This window comes from Silurus aristotelis (genome assembly GCF_946808225.1).
Source record: "Silurus aristotelis genome assembly, chromosome: 19".
Taxonomy (NCBI): Eukaryota; Metazoa; Chordata; class Actinopteri; order Siluriformes; family Siluridae; genus Silurus; species Silurus aristotelis.
In genome coordinates, this window is record NC_139592.1 from 13,243,679 (window position 1) to 13,265,232 (window position 21,554).

The 21,554-nt window shown below is 36.7% G+C and overlaps 1 protein-coding gene across 1 annotated transcript in view; it reads left to right on the plus strand.

The window, feature by feature from the left end:
- Positions 1-21,554, plus strand: part of plagl2 (pleiomorphic adenoma gene-like 2) — a 34,512-nt gene that overhangs the window by 276 nt on the left and 12,682 nt on the right. The window lies entirely within an intron of this gene.

Sequence of the window (21,554 nt, forward strand, 5' to 3'; positions counted from 1 at the left end):
GAAACTTTTTTTTTTTTTGCTGGTTAACTGCTCGCTTTTTTTTTTCTTCTGCTGCACGTCTTCAAAATGTGGCTGCACGTTTCTGCTGTGTGCATGCGGGCGATTGTTGTTGTTATTGTTTTAAGATCGATCGATAATCGAACAATAATCGAATTAATCGACGATCGATGTGGGGAAAATTGAACGAGGGTTTAACGTTGCATTTTTCTTCTTCTACACGGCACGACGTCATTTATTGTAATGCTCCTATTTTTTTTGTTTATTTGTTTTTTATTTGTGAAAGCATAGAAGCGTCGGGTGTTTTTATTTGTTTAATAACTCGCGTTCGAAAAACAAAAAATAGCTTGTTGGATAAACGCGGCTCCGATATGAATTCAGTCAGTAAACAAAATGCATTGGGTGTCTCGAGCCTCGTTCACTTCAGCCAGAACCCACGAGTTTCTGTTCTCTCACCAACTTTAGTTTAGTCGCAAACAGGGGTTTTGTTGAATCTCCTGTCGCTTTGCTGCCAGTAATGACTTCAAATTACAAAAAAAAGCGGATTCTCGAAGTTCATTCTTGACTTCTTCATGCTGCAATAGACAGTCGCGTGCTCGTCGTTCTTTCTTTCTTTCTTTTTTTTTTTTTTTGCAACAAGTCGGATACTCGTTTTAAAACGATACGTGCGCGTGCATGTGTTTGCTTTGTTCGTAAGTCTCGAGAGATAAATAAGTTATATGGGATGTCAGATTTTTTTGCTAGTGGTATTAGTAATACTGGTGGGGGTGGGGGTTGCACTCCTTATGCAGGAGATTACCTCATTCAGTATTCAGTTATTTTTTTTTTCGGCACTGTTGTTGTTGTTGCACATGCCGTGGCTGTTTTGCGGTTTGGCACGGGGCACGTAACTGCTTTTCGGCTTCTATACCGTGATTGGAATGGATGCGCTCCGATTCACGTGATCTCACGGTGAACGCTCGTGTTTAACGCGTGATCGACGAGTGTAAAAGGTACCGCGCGAGCTGCAGTCGGGGGCAAGTTTAACGAAACGGTGCCTTTATAATCAGAGAAAGAGAGAGAGAGAGAGAGAGAGAGATCGCCTCATCTGCTGCAAATTAAACGTGTCGGTTAGTTCCTGCAGTTTTATCTCGAGCCATTATCCTCTCGCCCACGGTGATAAGCACGGCGTTAGTAACTGATACGACTTTATAGGCGTGTAAACGTGCCTACAACACCTGTAGCTGAGCACGATGATGGTGATGATGATGAGAATGATGATGATCATCATCATGATGATGATGGCACACGTTTTGACCTTGGTGGCTTCCTGTTTGAATCACCATGCCCCCCCAAAAGCCACCCATCCAATGTGAGAAGATGTGAGAACATTTCATCAATTGTTGATCGACTGGAGGAAACAATGATGGATCTGTAACAAGGCACAAGCTTGGTTTCTACTTCCAATGCTGCAAAATAAGGAAATGGAAGCGAGGCGCGTGACGAGACCCTGCTTTTGTTATTGGTGCTTGAGATCTTTTTTTTTTTTTTCTGTTTTTGTTTTGTTTTTAGACCTGTTTTGTTGTGTGCTTTAGTTTAGAAAAGCCAAATACCAACTGTAAAACAGTTTTCATTTCATGCAGTGCTCTGGAAATGGATGGTTTATAGTTCTGTAGAACACATGTGCTCGTTATTGCCTTTCACTGATTGGGTATTGAGTGTATTTATAAGGAGGAATAGAAAGATTTACATTGGATTTCTCTCATTTTTTTGCCCTTTTGGTTGTTTCTGAATAAATTCCAAAACACACGTCAACTACATAAATCCAGCAAATTATGCAAACACACAAAAATACTCCAAACGTACAAAAATAGTAAGAATATTTATAACAAAAAAACCTCCGATGCATAAAGGACCTCAGCCTGTGCTTTGTGAAGCTGTGATTCCAGACATGGAAATTGGACTCTTCTTAGTTTTGGAGTTGTGTTGTAGTGACATTTTGCAAAGCAGTTGTAACTGATGCAAATGTTGCAGGATAGCATGCAGCATGCTAATAGCATGCAGATTTTAGTTGTCGAAACAAGTGTAAATGTTTCCCAGACTTGCTTTTCCTCAGCGTTTATCACGGGATAAGATAATTTTGCTCTCCGTTTGTAAACGGCTCTCTGTCCGTAAATGGTTCCTTATTTGTAAATGGTTATTTTGTTCAGTGACATATGTGGTATAGCGGGACGTGTGAGCGTTGTAGCGCTACATGTGGGTCGTGCTATTCATTCCACCAAAAAAAAAAAAAAAAAAAAAAAAACGGCCAGAACTTTTCATACTGCATCTGTCCATGTGCTCCCTGAAAAGGCAGCACATTACATGCCTGATTCAGCGTGTATGTGTGTGAGGAGTGCGAGAGAGAGTGAGCATGTGTGTCGAGAGGGGGGGAGTTTTTTTTTTTTTTTTTACTCTTCTGAAGGCTTTGCACAATCCTACAGCACCTCGGTGGGGAAGCAGGCTGATTATCATGAGAAAAGAGCATCAGAGGGGTTAATGGGTGGAACAGGCTCTGGAGAACACAAACCCTAGTTAATAACAGCCAAGAAATGGGACGAAAACTCTTCATAAGAGTCCTCACATCCTTATTTCATGACTAGATTGAGAAAACTGAGAGGGTGATGGCACTTGGAAGGGCACAAGGTTTGCCGGTGCAGTTAAAGAACCTGGCATGAGTCTTTTTCCCCCAGTTTTAGAGGAATTGAAATTACATTTGAGAACCAGATAGAAGAAAGATACTGGTCCTTGACTTTGGCCATTTAGATATCGTGTCTATATTTCCATGTGGGCCCGTGTATCTGGTCAATGGGAACATGTTATGTATGTCGGTCGCTATTCAAACACGGCAGTGGGGAGTGTTTATTTGGCTTAGTCCAGTGTCACTGTGTTATGAACAGTAGCAGTGACTGTTGAACCCTGTGGGTGCCATGGGTCACCCCATAAAAGAGAGGAGAAAGGACAGAGGGAGGAGAGAAAGAGAGAGATAAAATCAGGCCAAGTTCATAAAGCCAGTATAACTCTTCCTTGTGTCAGGACTTTATTCTTCTTTTTGTCAAAGAGGAATGAAAATGGCATTGCTTTAGCTGCAATATGTAAAATGGTAATAGGATTACAATAAATCCTATTGTAGTAATATATTTAGTGATCATTTAAAAGTGAATTACTCATTTAAATGAATTTCAAGTTGATATATTTTATTAAAAAAATTATATTAAAATATGTGGAAAAAAAGGCTTGTTAATAAATAAACTTAATTTCTGTCATTATTAAATTCATTTGACAAATAAATTTGTTATAAAAAACAGAGATGTGCTTATGTAAAAACCACAGAATTTTTTTCCCATTGAGTATATATAAATCTGTAATTATTTCTTTCTTTGGATATTTATTTATGTATTTTTCACGATTGAAAATTGTAGTGAATAGAGCTGGACTATATAGAAAACATAAACACAGGAAGTCTCCCCTGTTTTTCTATATAATTTTATATATGGAGACTTTAAGTACATGGTTTGTGAATTGGCTATTGTGGCAAAAAGAAGCATAGAAACATTTAGTTTTGGATGCAACAGCAAGAGATCTTCAAGCTGATTTCATTCTGTTTCTGAACTCTCTCTCTCTCTCTCTCTCTCTCTCTCTCTCTCTCTCTCTCTCTCTCTCTCTCTCTCTCTCTCTTTCTCTGTCTCTCTGTCTCTCTGTCTGTTTCCCCACTAGAACATTTGTTTGTATATTCCAGTTTGAACTGATCTAGCTGTTTTATTTTAAAAAAAATTTTGGAAATATTTGAACCCTTAGTCGTCCTCATCCTCTGTCAGCGGAGTGGCTAAATGTAAATAAACAGAAGCTGTAAATGAAAGGGTAATCGAGTAGACACTTGTTGTGTTGATTGGCTGTAACTGGAGGCCATGGTAATGACACAAAAGAAGCAAAAACCTGTCATGCGTTTGGGGTGGGACATAAAATACAGCAAATGTGAGTCATAGTAAGACTGAAATCTTGAAGTAGTATGTACAGAAAAATTGTATAGAAAAAGCCTTATAAAAAACTATCGTCATTTGATCTTCTACGTCTTCAAAATAATTTTATAAAACCATTTTCTGCGAGGTGGCTTTAAAGGCTTTATATAGAGGAAGGAATATATGGAACACGAAAATGCTCGGTGGAAAAACGGTGGAAAAAATTAATTGTAAAAAAAAAAACATTGTACACTGTAAAGAGATCACTGTCACAAAAAAGAACAAAAAACAAACAAAAAATAAAGTGTGTGGTCATGGCCAAATATTCGAATAAGGAACATTTGATTGGCTTTGACAGGACAAGCTGGAGGAATTGTGAAGGAACTCTACATGTACAAAACTTACAAATTGTCAGTTTGATGCGTATGGTACATTGGTAGTCGCTTGCGTTTGCTCAACAGTCCGCTCCGACTCCAAAAGACCGTTTTCAATGTGAATGCATAGTTTTGGTAAATGCTATGTGGGAGGGACAGGCGACATCAGTCTTGTGATTAAAGAGGATAAAGCTTAATTAAGCCTTACCCAGGAGTAGGACTGCCAGCTTGTATCATTAGGGGTGGAATTCTGGCAAGTAAATGTAGACATTGGAAAGTCACCAATTATTCATACTTTGTACATGCATATTTTGTGCCCACAAGACCAACAGTAAACCTAATTAGAAAGCAACCACAGATTTAAACGCTTCAGTCCCCTGGTAACTTACACTGCTTTTGTAAACAATCCTGAGTCGTTATGTTTCTTCAAAATGGTGGATTTTATACCAATCTGGAGATATATCTTTTCTTCCGTACAATTACTAAAGTTGGATTATAATTAATATGCTCTCTTTAAAAAGGCTAAATAATTCCAAAATATTTAAACAAGTATGCAAATTTTGCTGTGATTCTATGGGAAACATTGCGAACATGAACCCTATGAACTTTCTTATCTTAGTTAATTGATTAGAGTTTAATGTCGGTGTGAGAAATTAAGATCCATTTTCTTATTAATTATAAGTAGTAACTCTACAGTTATATCACCTGACATAAAAAAAACTATTTTAAATAAAAGTATTTTTATAGGTTTATTTAATTATAGATTTTTTTGATTAGAGGTGGAATATGAAGAAAGCTGACTGCTGGATTGTTATTGTTTATAAAAAATGTTTTTGGTTGAATTTCATTAACCGAACATGAAAACATATGGAAAACACACTCTGCTACAGTAATTAAAAGTCAGACCTCTTTTATTTTGTTGATTAAAAAAAAAAAAAAAAAAAAGTTAAGACCTAAAAGAACAGCTATGGTTTTTTTTCATCCTTGCTTTCCAGCAATGCTTGTGGTCCTGATTAAAAACACAGTGTTAGAGAGCCAGCAGAAGTGCAGAGTTTTATGAGGCAGAGTGGGCCGTTGCCTCAGGAGCGGTGTTTAAACACTAATGGCCGCAACTGCAAACCCGAACCTAATTAACCTTCCTACTATAAGGAGAAAACCCTGAAGTAACATGAAACGATTGTGGCATTGCTTCTTTTCTGATAGATTGATAGCGGGCTAGGGGTCAAGAAATTGAGAAAATCTTAACCTACACATTTTCCTTGTGACCCCCTGAATAACCCGATCATTTAGATACATTTGATTTGCATATTCTCAACAACTAAGAACCTGAAGGTCACATATACATATGCATAGCTTGAGATTTCACCCTTCCTGGACTGGCACACATTCTGACTGCACTTGCAGTATGCACATGCTCAGAGATGGTAGGGACATGCTAGATATTTGAAGTGCATGCCTATTAGAATCCCATTTTTTTTAAAACACAACTATCCAGCTGTGGCTTTTTAGGGACAATAAAATTCATCAAGAATCATGTATCAAAGCTGATTCTTACACCTTTATGTGCTCCATACAAACTTTTACCAAATATTTTGAGCCGGAGATGTAGTCCTGGTATTATAGTCATCGGTTTGATGTCTTTGTAATATGAAGCTGCTCATTTTAAAATTGTTATGAAGAAAAAAAAAATCGACCTTGACCTTTTAGAAATTGCGTACATTCGATTCATGGTCTATTGCCGAGAGCAGCCTAGGATTTCACAGCAGTTCATGATACATTTTGTATCCAGTCCACACCAACCCTCATTCTAATTTTAATCAAATTAAATTCAACTCTTCCTTTGTACCCATACATGTTGTATATTTTGTTCTTTTCTCTTTTTAGAAATACAAACCTGGAAACAAACCTGGCAAGGAGATCCTTTAGAAATGTTGCAAGATGTTGCCAGGTTGAGGTTTTTTGCATTAGGGAGTCATTTAAATGCGCAGAATTCACAGCAACGCGACAAAAAAATTATACTTATGAAAGATCCGATTACAGCAGACTTGTGCTTTATCTCAGCAAAAAACAGGTACGAGCTGAAACTTGAGCTGGCGCGGAGGAGAAAAAAGCTTAAAACTATTTTAGCATCTGTTTACTATTCTCCTTGGGGGGGGGAAAGTCATCGAACGGGCCGCAATAAGAGATCAGAGGATGGGCAATTTGAAAAGAAAACCACCCAAAATGAGTAGCTCCGAAGTTACAGGAACTCGGTCATGTGCCGAGAATGTAGCAAAATTCTAGTGTCCCTTTTTTATGAATAATCAAGAAGTAGAGAAGTGGGGCTGCAGGTATTGGGATCACTACAGCCACACACTCGCGAGTCATGTGACGAGCAGCTAAAACATTCGATGACTTACTTTCTGTCCGGCTGTGTAGCAGACAAAAAGCATTCAGGGTCGATATCACAACATTTGCTTACACACAGGATGTTCTTAAAATAAACATGAAGGATTTCAGGTGTATGAACCGGTTTTGACTTTAGGGATACATAATGAGAGGAAAAGGCAGTTTTCAATAAAAATGTTTTCATAAACCAGATACGATAATGAATTCTTTAAGTTTCACTTCTCATTCTTGGGGAATTTTTTTGCATGTTTAGGGACAGGAATGTGAAGTTTACCACAAGTAAGTATGAAACTGAAGACTGAAGAATAAGAGAATGCAGCGAATAGGGAAAGATCAACAGACGTCAAGCAGCTACATCATGTTACTCTCAGGATGACTGTAGTTTACACAGACACGTATTTCACAGCACAGCGTTCATTAATTGGATGTAGCATTTCATTTTGTCGCTCAGTCCCTTAAGATATGAGACGCTTGAATATTTAACGCTCTGAATGAGTGCGAGTCATTTTCAAAGGTTCCTTTATGTGGTTACGTAAAGTCACGGTCTAAAATCTGTAAAACACAATGGATGTACGGTTTTGTACTTAGTTTGTTATAACACATCATTTATAATGGCTTTATATTAAGGCTAGATAAATGATATTGATATATCGATACATTATGGGATTTTGTGTATTTGGGGGCAATTTTTATTACATTATTTTAGAATAATAGCAAACTAATTGGAAGCAGCTAATGTTAAAAAATAACTAATAAAAAAAACGTTAAACATTTTAAGCTTTTACACTAAAGACTTTTCATAGTTTTTTGTAAGTTAAATATTGTATTGATTTTCTAAAAAAAGTTTAATAAAGAAAATCGAAATTCTTAAACAGAAAAAAGTAGTTTATACATTTCCTTATGGATTATAATGTTATTTATTCAATTCATGCCTTAATGCAAAACTGGTATATTCTTCTCAGTTTACAATATTTTTTCATTTAATATATATTTAGTTGTTTATTATTTGAGAATCTTAATATGATTTTTCTTTTTTTTATCAGTTTGCTTACCCTGAAATGAGTTGATTAGTTGAGTTAGATTTGGCTTATTATTTAAAATAAAATATGTATTATTTGTTTTACAAGTTAATGGTTGTGTATTTGATTTAAACTACAAATAACAATTCATAGGTTTTTGTATAGTTAATACAGTTCATATAGAGAAATTCTTTAACGCAAAGATTCTTTTCAAAATAGCAAAAGTTTGTAAATATGAAAACATTTTCTCTGAAAAAAAAAAAGTTAAAAAAAGCAACCAAATTGATATAATTTTTTATTTGAATCACATGCAACCTTGATGATGATCGAGAACATTATTATATTATTATGAATATTAAAAAGAACATTATTGTATGTTATTAACATTATTATAATAATTTTTAACAACATTCTTGAAAAACATTTATGCAATAATTGTGTGTGGTATTAAGGGTATGGATATTTCATATTCTTGTCTGCTTTTAAGAGCCTCAAATACAATTCTTGAATTTAATAGGGTTTGCTGGCAAAAAGCCACATATTCTCTAACAGAAAAAGGTAATTTTAACTGACATGGCAGATGACCAACCACAAAATTTTCCTCTCAGCCCATCTGCAAACATGAGATTATCTCGCCTCTAATGTTGTGATCTTTTTTCCAATCCGGTGACTTTATCTAGTTCAAGAAAGCCTCTTTTTTTATTTTTAAACCAACCAGATTCCACCCTTCAATTTTCTTAGTAGCGTACAAAAGATATCAAACGGATAAACCAGCTTTTTATTAATTAGGGATCGTTATTGATCATAAACCATTGCGTAAAAGTCCAATACAGACAAGTGAATGTATAATAGCTTGCAAAACTGCTTGCAAAAACACCAGGCTTTTATATGTTTAGAGATCACTGTTCAGCATTTAAACAGGTGCTGTATTTATTAAATTTAAATCAAATTAATTAATTTAAATGATTTTTAATTAATAATAAACGAATTGTGTTTTATTAAGGAAACAGAAAATTAGCAAAACGGCCCAAGTCTTATTCAAATTTGTTTGTGCACTTCATAACGATGATTGTTTTAATTAAATGTCACGCTCAAACAACAGAAGAAACCATTTGTCTTTTAGTTTCTGCCATAAATGCTTATAGATAGAACTACCTTTTTAAGAAATAATAGTATTTTTGAATGTATATATTTTTCTCTCAAATTTATAAAGCAGTGTGCAAAAATCATAGCCACATGTAAAAACACAAAACGATAATCCAAAAATTAGTTTTAAAAACATTATATTCATTTTTTATGTTTTATAAGGAAATTAAAAGGCGCATTTTGTTCTTTCAAAAATTACAGTTTCTTATTTTGGAGGTAAACCTGATGGTCCCCTTTGAACAAGTCGATTATAAATTGTATTATATAATAATGATTTATTTTATTGCGGACAAACATTTTTCTGTAATATATTTTAATGGACAAATAATCTTCTTGAAAATTGTATGATCCCAAAATGCAAAAGTCAGGATTTTTATGAAAGACTTTAGCAAATTTCTGTATGTGGCAGGATAACTGTCAGACGTAAGAAATCGTTTTTATTAATAAATGAAAACAAATTGTCATTCTTGAAAATTTTTTATTATTTATTTGGTCTTCAGGAACTCTGTTGTTTCTTTTAACCACATCCTGTTTCCCTCTGGTTTAAATGCGAGGTTGCACTCATGTAAATTCCTTTTGTCTTTATCATGGGAAAAACCCAAAGAACTTGCAACACAAAAGAGACAGATTATTGTTGACCTGCACATATCATATAATGGATAAAAAAAAAAAAAAACAAAGCGGTTAAAAATACCATTAATCACGATAAAAAAAACAAATAAATAAAAAAAAACAACAACAACATTTCAAGTCGGAAACTGTTGGAAATGTGTCAGGAATTGGTCCCATGAGCACACAGGCTCACACATAGTGAGGAGGATGGAAAAAAACTAAAATAAAAAAAATACAAAGATCACAGCTTTAGAATTGCAGTTTAGTTGATTCTTGTGGTTGTTAAGTTTCAAAGTCTGTTAATGTCACTTTTGTTAAAATATATAAGAAGTCCTTTACTGAAGGCGCCTCACAAATTTTTTTATTGGTTAATTAGTTGTGCTTTGGCAATGTTTCATGGTTGATGGTTGTAAAAAAAAATTTATGGCATTGTGCATTCTGCCTACTACCAGGATATTTCAGCCCAAAACCTGATTTCCAGATCTACACAGAAATGGTTAAATAAAAAGTAAATCAATCTTCCAGTCATTTGCTTTGAAGCCTTTCTTAAAACTGTTGTCTGTATTGAAGTCCACAAGCATGTAAACAACACAAGTAACGTAAAATGTTCCGTTTGGCGCACCATGCATTTTTCTCTCTATTTATATGAGTCTCAACATTTTAGACTTTGTTGTATATGTTTGCAATTTTCTCCAGGGCAGGTGTGGGTTTGTGTCATTGATCATATTTAAATGTGACTTCAAACCTCTATCTATAGGATCTGATCTATAGGTCAGTATGGTCAACTAACATCTACCCACATCCTCAGCATCCTTGTGTCCCATTTAATCCTTCACAATCTGCCCTTGCTGAACTGTTATGAACGATTGGGAAATTGAATGTGATGCCAATGTGTAATATTTCCTAATACAAGGAAATGTATAAAACGTAGGGCAGAGCAACAGTACTTTAAACTAAAATTGATGATAACTGCTGAACCAAAGCCACATTTAATGTATAATAAATACATAGTCAGATATCAATTTTGGTCAAATCGATTCTTTGGTCTGATGCCAATGTGATATTTGATATTATTAATATTAATAATCTTTTCCAAGTTGCGTTCCTTTTTTTTTCTTTTCCCGTAACAGTTCCAGATTAACCACAGCTCACCCCAGTGGCAGTAGTGTGGAATTGTGAAGAGGGAAGATATATGGACACCCCACTGCCCCCGAGAGAGAAATGGGGGGGCTAAAAAGAATGGAGGAAACAGAGGATAGGAAGAGGATAAGAAAAGATAGGACAAGTCCCAGTGTTAACAAATGGCCTTTCTTTCTTTCTTTCTTTCTTTCTTTCTTTCTTTCTTTCTTTCTTTCTTTCTTTCTTTCTTTCTTTCTTTCTTTCTTTCTTTCTTTCTTTCTTTCATTCTTTCTTTCTTTCTCTCCCTCTCTCCATCCTTTTCTTCTGCACAAAAATCTGGAACAACAACGGGAGGAGAAGGGGGTGGAGGAGGGTGGGGGTTGTGGAGAAGAGGGAGAGAAAGAGAGAGAGTGAGTAATGAAAGTGGAGAGAGGACTGTGGGTCTCTTTCTGTGTGCCCTCCAGTGCCAGTGTGAAGTTTTCAGTTTGATTGAAGGGCCCTTTTCTCTGCTGTGTGGTGTGAAAGCTGTCCTAATTGAATGATAAAGTGGCCTGAGATGGAGTCCGGTGAATAGGCAACAATGCGCAGCCTGTGTGTGGTAGAGGGTTTTTTTTGGTCCTTGTCCAGGCTTCTCTCTCTTTTTCTCTCTCCCTCTGCCCACCACTGCAAGAGGGGAGGCCTATTATCAAACACTCGGCTGGATTTGGTCACGTGACTACCCCCCTCGTCATCTCACCATTCCCCTTTTCCTAGTCTGGACGAACCAATCAGAAGGCAGCAGTGCTGGTTCTCACCAACCATGTGCTTCAATGGCCTCATTTAGCAAGTGGCTGACTTGCAGCACATGTCCCGCTCTCACCTAAGCTGTCCAGCATTGGTGACAGAGAAAAATCTGTGTGCATGCACGCACAAGAAATGCTTTTTTCCGGAAATGTGTAAATGATAAGGAAAGACATGAAGTTCTGCATAGTAGACCAGATTTTCACATTTTATACTCAACATGGTATTAACCGTATTAAGTAATGCGAAACTCTAACGTGAAACTGATATGAATTTGTAAATATAGTGCATAACATTGGCACAACAGTCTTATAGATCTAATTGACTGTTGTGCATAACATTGGCACAACAGTCAATTAGATCTATAAGAGAACATTGATAGAGGTTCTAAAAATTTGCAACTTTTTCTAAAATTAACCCAAGAAAAAGGTACAGAAGGCAAATTTGGGCACGAGCAGGTACAAATTAAAATGCACAATAATTAAGTCTTATATACTACATAACCTTAAAAATGAACAGAAAGACTGTGCATGTAAAGTCTGCAAAATGTAGAAAACAATCAGACAAAGTTTTTTTTTTTCCTTTTCTTTTATTCATTCATTCATTCTTTCTTTCATTAATTGCGTTCCTTGATGTGGTGATTAATTAATTCTATTCTAGTGATTCTCCTAAAAATATACAAAATAAATAGTTTGATGTTATAAGGATGATGGAATGTGGATATACGGAGTAAGAAAATTAAACAGTGTTATCCAGCACTATAACCAAACCAAATGGAAAAATTCATTAAATATATTTTGGAAGAATGGTGTTTCTCTCTTCAGTACACTTCCACATACTTGTAGAATCAATGCCCAGAAATATTCAAACTCATGGTTTTGGCAAATCTTGGTATCTCAACATCTTACTCTCCATAAATAAATGTTGATTCCACCGTCTCTCCAAATCTAAAATCTATTCTCTTATATCATTTTCATTTTTCATTATGGCTATGCAGCTATAATGAACAGAAAACGTGGCAAAAAATGTATATGATTAGCAAAACATCGACATTTGGGAAAGTAGTAATGCTTTGTGGCATAAATAATGAACAACTAAACATGGGGATAATTGATAATTAAAGCATAATGTAACAATGTACTGTTACAAACGCTAAACCATGGCCTCATGGTCTGTTTAAGCTAGCATGCCCTCATTTATTTACACTGAATTTCATCATCTTTTATGATTAGCTTAGCATAGGGTTAGCATTAAGGTTAGCTAGCATGCCAGAGCAGAATAGGAAACTCAGATTCCACTTTAAATATCTTAAACTGCAACACCTGCTGTTTTATAATTATGGGGACAATTGTAATCCTATCAACAGTCTTGCATCTTACAATGTGGTTAAACTCAGCTTTACTATAGTAATGGCTACATTACCACTATTCATCTCCCCTTTCGGAACAACCACAGGTGCTGTTTCCTCTTTGGGGTTGCTCACTCATGCAGGATGTGATGTTCCAGGCTAATTCATCTTTGCGTAGATTATACCGAGCTGCCGTTATATATCGTTATATAGAGGGTAGTCGCTGTTTAACCGATACGCCCAGATATGTGGAAACACAACTTGATTCAGTTAATAGAAGAATAGAAAGATTTTTTCCCCCACCGTTTTATCATTTTGCTCCGGCTTGTTTCACTATTCGTGTGGGTACATTTCATGTCGCCTTGAATATTCGAAAAAGAAAATAATCAACAGCTGCAACTCTATAGGGGTATGTCATACAGCTAGTGTTAATAGAGACAGGCGAATTAAAGGTTTTTCTTGCAGGGACATTTGTTAAAGATTGCGTGCAGGAACTATCTGTAATGAATGAATTCTATAAGGAATGAAAGCCCATTTTAATTTCAGTATTCCCTTAGTTTAATTTTAGTATTGTTATATTTATGATTTTTTTATGTTTGTTTGTTCATTCATTCATTCATTCATTCAGTAACTTCTGTTTCCTGGTCAGGGTTAAGGAAGATCCAAAGACTATTTCAGTACCAGTATGTCTTGAATGAGATGTCAGTCCGTTGAAGTGCCTCATACACACACATTCACACACTCATTCAGACCTAGGGGCAATTTAGTGTAGCCGGGCGGACACAGGGAGATCGTGCAAAACCTCCATACAGAGAGTAACCCGAGCTCACGATTGAACCTGGGACCCCGGAGCTGTGAGCTGGCAACACTAGCTTTCATTCACCACCATGCCGCTCTATTATGAGTTAATTTAGTATTAGTTTCCTGTCTAGGTTGTGGATCTGCTCTGGCACTTCAGCTCCTATTGGAATGTGATAGTTTGAGAGAACATAATACGGGCAGTAATGTTTCACCTCATGTAATGTTACAGTTCTAGAATTTCGGTATTCCTGTTGAATTGAATATTTTCCATTTGCATCAGCTAGGTGGCAGTGCTCATCTCAGTTAGGATTAGTGTGCGTGCGCGTGCGCGTGTGTGCGTGTGTGTGTGTGTGTGTGTGTGTGTGTGTGTGTGTGTGTGTAAGAGACAGAAAACATTTACTGATATTGTCTATGTATTGGTTCACAGGGGTAAAAAACAATCACAAACATTTTGGTTGGAATTGTGTGTGTGTGTGTGTGTGTGTGTGTGTGTGTGTGTGTGTGTGTGTGTGTGTGTGGTGAAGTTCATCAGGCAATCAAGGCAATCTGTTAACTATTTCCCCGTTCATCTGAAAGCTAAACCTATGCATTCATATAACTAGCAACCCCCTTCAGTGCGTGCGAGCACTGGTGCGTGCACACGTGCACACACACACACACACACACACACACACACACACACACACACACACACACACACACACACACACACACACACACACACACACACAATTCACTCATTTAAAACTGCTCATTCACTTTTGTGTTTTTGGTTGTATTGATTGTGCATTTCTGTAATAACACTATATATTATAGATTATAAATGCGCATGAATTCAAAGAGCTCGAATCTGTGTGTGTGTGTGTGTGTGTGTGAGAGAGCGTGCAAGAGCTAGAGGACCACCCTGGGTTACTCAGCCTATTGAGCGGCCTGAGTGTGTTTTTATCTCCGGAGACTGACAGAATAGAGGGGGAGAGAGCCAAAGCGCTCCAAAGGCGTTAATGAATAACTGCACTGCTACAGGGGCTTTTTCCCCCACAGTCCTCAGGGAGTAAACACACACACACACACACACACACACACACACACACACACACACACACACACACACACACACACACACACACACACACACACACACAGACAAATTCATCCATTTGCACATGCTCAGCCATGCATAAAACACTTTGTTTCCCTCCACAGGATTTTGTTGGATATATAAGCATAAGGTGTATATATATTTGTGTGTGTGTGTGTGTGTGTGTGTGTGTGTGTGTGTATTTATGGAATGAGTATAACCCTTGTTTGTGAGCAAGCTGGGTAGTGGTGAGCAGTAGTGTGTAGCTGATCCCTATCTGACATCAGAGATGCTAGTGGTAGCCAGGGCATTGCTTTTGGGAGAGGCAGTATAACCCTACACTATGGCGAGTCACATAATCGCTCACTTCTGATCAGATCAGTAACTCAATATGTGCAGCAACAGTGACGATACAAAGCCCCATTTATGTTTCTGCATAGATGATACATCCGCTTGACCATACTTGACTTATTTACTCTTTGTTGACCATGTCTGAGTTTCTTACAACTGTAAATATTCAGGCACTTGGGACCATCTCACATCGCACACACATATATACACCCACACGCACTCACGCACGAATGCACACCCTCACGTACTAGTCGGAAAAGAACAGAAAAATGTGTCATGTTTTCACTGCCTGCTTATGCAGGAATGTTATTTTTCCAACTCTTGACCCTACTTCAGGATCATGTATGAACAGAAGGGAGGACGAGGAGGAGTAGGAGGTGTTGGGATCCATTCCATACTGACACTAAACACCAAAATATAAGTGACAGAGAATTGATTGACCAAAGGGAGACAGGGTCTGTTGAAACATGCTTGATTTATTTTTTTTTTGGTAACCAAAAGGGTCGTTTCAACAATGTGAGTTGGTTTAGGAAGTGCTGATGATGCTGACCCCAGATTTTGTTTGTCGCTGACCACATTTCAGTGTATGTGTGTGAGAGTGAGAGAGTGCAGAAATACAGCAGACAAAAGAAGAGATCAAATTCTTTTGTGTTTTGATGTATGAATGTATGTGAATTTATAGAAAGAACATTTCGATGTGTTCAATACTAGTTAATTGTAATTAAACGGAAACTAAAATGGCCTGTTTTGAAGCCGTTCACCATTACAAATAATGAGCTAATGAATTAATGATGTACAGTGGAAAAACTGATGGCTTTTCTATAGGCAATTAGCTAGCATGATTTAAGTCCATTTGTCCCTATAGAATGAATGGTTGTCATAAATAGGTATGTTTTTCAGGCACAAAGGAGTGATCAATTCCAACATGACAGCGTTTCCATTCACAGAGCATGGAATGGCACTGTATAGTTTGATGAGATTAAAAGCGTTGTGGAACATTTGCTACGGCAGAGATGCTTAAAGAATCACTTTTATAACTGCGTCAGAGCAGAATTGATGCAGAAATTGTAATAACTGCCTTGAATTAACTACTACTGATGAAAAACATATATATTCTATCTACTTGAGCAGTATGCCTTTATAATAAGTCTGCTTTACATTTACATTAATATTTACGCCATTTGGCAGATGCTCTCATCCAGAGCTCCATACAATCACTTTATTTATTCAACTGAGCATTTGAGGGTTAAGAGCCTTGCACAAGGGCCCAGCAGTGGCAGCTTGGTGCTGCTAGTATTTGAAATCTCGACCTTCTGATCAGAAGTTCAGCGTCTTAACCACTGAGCTACCCCTTCTTCATGTCCTCATAAAAAATACGAATTTGAATATATGAACGTTCTTCATTAAAAATAATATAGAATATATAATACACTTTTACAAACCACCCCATTTTGCTGCTCATTCATGCAGTTATCCAACCAGCCAAATGCATAAAATGTGATCTCAGTGACTTCAATTGTGAATAATTCAGAAACTGTTGATCTCCAGGGATAGAAACTTTTATTTTTATTTATTTTTATTATTTATTTTTTTTAACACAGAATGTGTTTCTCGTGTTTAAACAGAATGGTGCAGAAAACAACATTCACCAAATAATAGTTCAACGGGCCTAAACATAAACAGACATGAAGGCAATGGTAACTCAAATTGTCACTCTTTACCACCACGGTGAGCAGAAAACTATCTCAGAACACACACTATTCCTTAAAGCAGATGTGCTACAACAACAGAAGGCCACACTGGATTCTATCTCTGTCAGCCAAGAACTGACAAGATCTGAGGCTAGAGTGTGCACATACAAAACTAAACAGGACAGTAGACCTGCACAAAATATCAAAACAATTGAAATATTTGAAAAGTCTGTATGAATATGCATTTACCAAAGGCTTGGGGTAAAATTTTAATGCTTTAAAAAATTTCCAAAAAGTCTTTTTTAGGGCAATACAGAGAATTTTTTTTTCTCCACATTACTCTTCAATATTGTGCAGCCCTGCTGGAACATTTGGGGAACTGTAACCTGGTTTGATGACTGGAGATTGCAGCGTTGACATCCAGATGGTAGGGTCAGAATTTGGCATTCACACAATGAATACATGAACCTCGTGTCAACAGGCTGCTGCTGGTGGTGTAATGGGGTGAGGAATGTTTTCTTGGCACACACCGGGTCCTTTAATAGCAATTCAGCATTGTTTCAATGCCACAGATTCAAATTCGAATTGTATTTGTCACAAGCACATTCATACAGAGTACGACATGTAGTGAAATGTTTTTTTTTTTTTTTTTTATGGGAGCATGTTATAAAAAATGATAAAGTTAAATAAATAAAAAATAAAGTATACAAGTATAAAGTATATGACAATTATTTGTATAACTATAGTATGAAGTATGAAAATAAGGTTAAGAATAATATAATATTATAATAACAATAAAATAGTTTATATATATATATATATATATATATTCTATTATATTGGTATTATAATATATTATTATTAACCTTATTTTATATTTATTTTATATATACTGTATATATATATATATATGCTCGCACACACTTCGGAAAGAAAAAATAAATATATACAAAGGTTATCTGGGTTTTGTTGTTGACCATGTGCAACTCTTTATGCCCACAGTTTACCCATTTTATACTAGTGTTTAGCATGATAATTAAGCAATCATGCAGCAATTATTTCAGGCAGTCATGTTAAATTGGATGTGAAGTTAAAAGGAATGTTTATAACTACCTCATGTGTTTCTTCATAATTCTATATACAGTGCAACCTCGATTCGCAAGGGGGTTACGTTCTATGATCCCTCGCTAATAATAAAAAAACGTGAGGTTTTGACTCTCTCCTTTGTGAGCCAGTAACGCAATATTAAATCGATTTAAATGGGTGTACATGTACTGTACTGTAAACTCAACAAAAATTGCGAATTACTTGTCATAAATGTTTTATTTACTAGTTTAAATGAATAATACAATAATAAAATAGTTTTTCAAACATTTTTATGTAAAATTATTAGTACAAGCTCTGTTTTGAAATGTTACTCCGCACTTTCAGCTTCTCGCAAACTATCAAATTTTCTGCGGGTTACTCTTTAGTCCAGTTCCAAATAAAAAGTCTCTATCTATCTATCTATCTATCTATCTATCTATCTATCTATCTATCTATCTATCTATCTATCTATCTATCTATCTATCTATCTATCGATCGATCGATCGATCGATCGATCGATCGATCGATCATGCCATGACAACAAGGAGATGCTTGGCATAAAAAAAAATTACCAAATGCTGTTGTATTGGCACAATCCTACACTATTATAATGATTATAATTCAGTTTTGTTCTAGTGTCTAATCTGGTTGTTAATAGGTTCCAATATGGAGCGGAGCGGTAAATAAAAACCTTCCAGGTGCTCTAACTGTACGCTCTGCTACACTGCACTGGGAAAGTAAAAAAAAAACCACTGCCTAGCCAAGAAACATTCTTCTGACAAGATGTAAAAGTATAAAATTTTATCAAGATTCATATCAACTCCTTTTAAAAAAAAGAAATATTTTGAAATGACTAAATGATTCTGATTCTGAGTCATGCACTGCTGATTATTTTTGGATTTATTGACAAAAAATTGTTGGATCATTTTGCATCAATATGACATAAGGTCAGTTCAGCCTAATGATTTATGGTTGATTAAGTTCATAGCTTAGTGATCAGTATGTGCAAAAGGAGGGTACACATGACTGCCAAAAGGAAAAGGGAAGGATGAATGAGAAAAGGTGATGAAAAAGAGGTTTATAAATAGAAACAAGTGGGGAAAAAAGGAGAGAAAGAAAGAGAGAGAGAGCGTGTTGGCAGGCTGACAGTTGGCACAGTGCCACAGCTCCAGAGTTCCATGTCATAGACAGCACTTGCAGCCAGAAGGGGTTCCCCCGACTCACCTCTGCATCACCACGAACACACAAACACACATTTACAGAACCACAGAAACATTCCACAAAAGCAAACACATACTTTCACAAACAAAGACACACAAACACACACATTCGATTTTAGTGCACTTTTTCGGTCGTTACTGATCCCATACCGACATCCTCAAAGTAACCACGCCGACTCTCAGACATCATAATGAGAACATCTTTAATTCAACTTGTGTTTATGTGCAAGATGGATGTTTACATCTCTACATGCTTTTATTGGCTTGGAAACAGACCCTAAATTCGGGTTCACACTTAAGATTTTCGACATGGTATTTGTTGCCAATAAGTTTCTTACATTCTATGGCTGTGAATTGAGATTGGCAGTGTGACAACACGGACTGTGACGTGCTGATGGCGGACCATTTAGTGCCATTGTTATCAGCAATATCATCGTGACAACTGACAACCTCTAATTACAATTCTTGTTTAGTAGTAGTGGCAGCTCAGTGGTTAAACCATTGGACAGTCGATTTGGAAGGTTGTACGTTTAAATCCCAGCACCTCCAAGCTACAGCTGCTGTTCTCTTGAGAAAAATAAGTGACCGTAAGCTGCTGTGAACCTGCTCTACCAGAAGAAGTAGTGTTAAAATATTTAAAAAAATGTAGGTGTTTGTGTTAAAATAGGACTGAATCCTGCTAATAGATAAAACAATCCCTTGACTACCTTAAGCTTACTTTAGATTTTTATCGTATCATCTGATATAGAGAACACGTCATCGCATAGACTTCTTCAATTCGATTTTGCATCTTATACAATAAAGAAAAATCCTCATGTAGTTGTATTTCATAAAAGAATCTAACTCTTTATCTGTCTCGCCCATTCCCAGGCTCACGCACACTCGCAAACACGCTTATAAAACCTAATGAGTAAACAAATTCCTTCGGCAACTGAAAGTTTCGTTTCACAGGTGCATGGTTGGCTTTCCGACTGCCTCAAGATAAAGTCGTGTTTTTAGTCGTAAATTATAATAGGGGAAGTCCCAGGGATATCGACAGCGCATCTGGCAACACGCACATGCACACAGCTTTTCCTGTTCTACTGGACTAAGTAATAGTGCTTTTAGAAGCTGTTGAGACACTTGGTTCGAGCTTCTCTTGCTTGACTAAACTGCTCTGGTTTCCTCTTCCATTGTTAGCTGGTTCACATGGGGGAAACCACCTCTAACTGACCTTTGTGGAAAATAGAAATTTTTTTATTTATTTTTATATGTCTGTCTCGAGTCACAAATTGGGCACAATGTCAGCGGAAATATGTACATTCAATATAAATACATGCATAATATTTGTATGCGTTGATATACATTAATTAGTGAGCTCAACAGCTCTGGCATTTTGATGAGTTTTCTAGTTAAAATCATTAATACAGACTAAGAGATATGATTGTCATCTATTACTGTTTTTAATGTAGCACATTGTGTTTGTGACCTAGGCAGTCAAGTTGGCTCTGCGATACTGTGTTGTCATTTAAAAAAAGAAAGCATTCTGGACACAGGTTTTGTTTTCTGTTCATATGTTTAAAACCGAGATGACACGCTGAAAAGCAGGAGACTTGTGACCGTCGTGTGCCGAATCCTTCCGCTAGGTTTTTGTCAGCGGGCTCAGAAATATCTGCGTGCGGGAATTCGAGATAGTTGTCGGTTATGCGTTTACACGAATGAATCCACCATAAATCGAATCATCAGAAATGTTTTTTTTTTTTTACGAAGGTCCATAAAGAGTTAGATATTTCGTACTCTGGTTGTTAAATCTACTTGTGAATGAGAGTAACTTCGAATACTAATGGACTGGAATATGCTTGTCCTGTGTTCCTGGAGTTTGTGATAAAGTAAACCTTCTCTCATGTTTATCCAGCAGCGATGCCTCAGGTTTATTAATAGGTAGTGTGATGGAGCATATTGTCCATCAGGCAGCAGACAGGCAGCCTGTTTGTTTTCCCAACCATGCCCTGGAGGTGTCTGCGTTAATCAGGGAACGTGAGATGAAACTGTATGAGAAAGGGAAAGGAATGCTTGTAAAGGGTGAACTGATTTCTGTGTTTGTTTTGGCGGAGATGGCCTTAGCATCCGCATACTCTTTGTAATTCAATCGCAGCCAAACATGCACTTAACATTTTGCAAACTAGGAGCGGTTCTTGGACTGCAGTCTGTTCGCTTACATACGGTTGTCTCTTTTGCACGAATTCTGGCTACAAGTTCGTGTTCGGGTGATTCCCGCTTGTCAGTAATAGCAGTTGTTGACATTAAGCAGCAAGAGATAACGATCAGTAAAAGAGCAGTGAGTAATCCACTTATTCCTGACTTGCAAAAACCGTTTGACTAAAACATTGTGTCAGGCTAGCCAGGATACTTGCACTTCACATCCCACATCCATGGAGGGTCTTTACTAGGTTAGATTGCTCTGCATTACCATATTTTTCGGACTATAAGCCGCTACTTTTTCCCCACGTTTTGAACCCCGCGGCTTAAACAACGAAGCGGCTTATTTATTAATTTTTCCTGGGTTTTTCACGGTTTCACAAACTTCA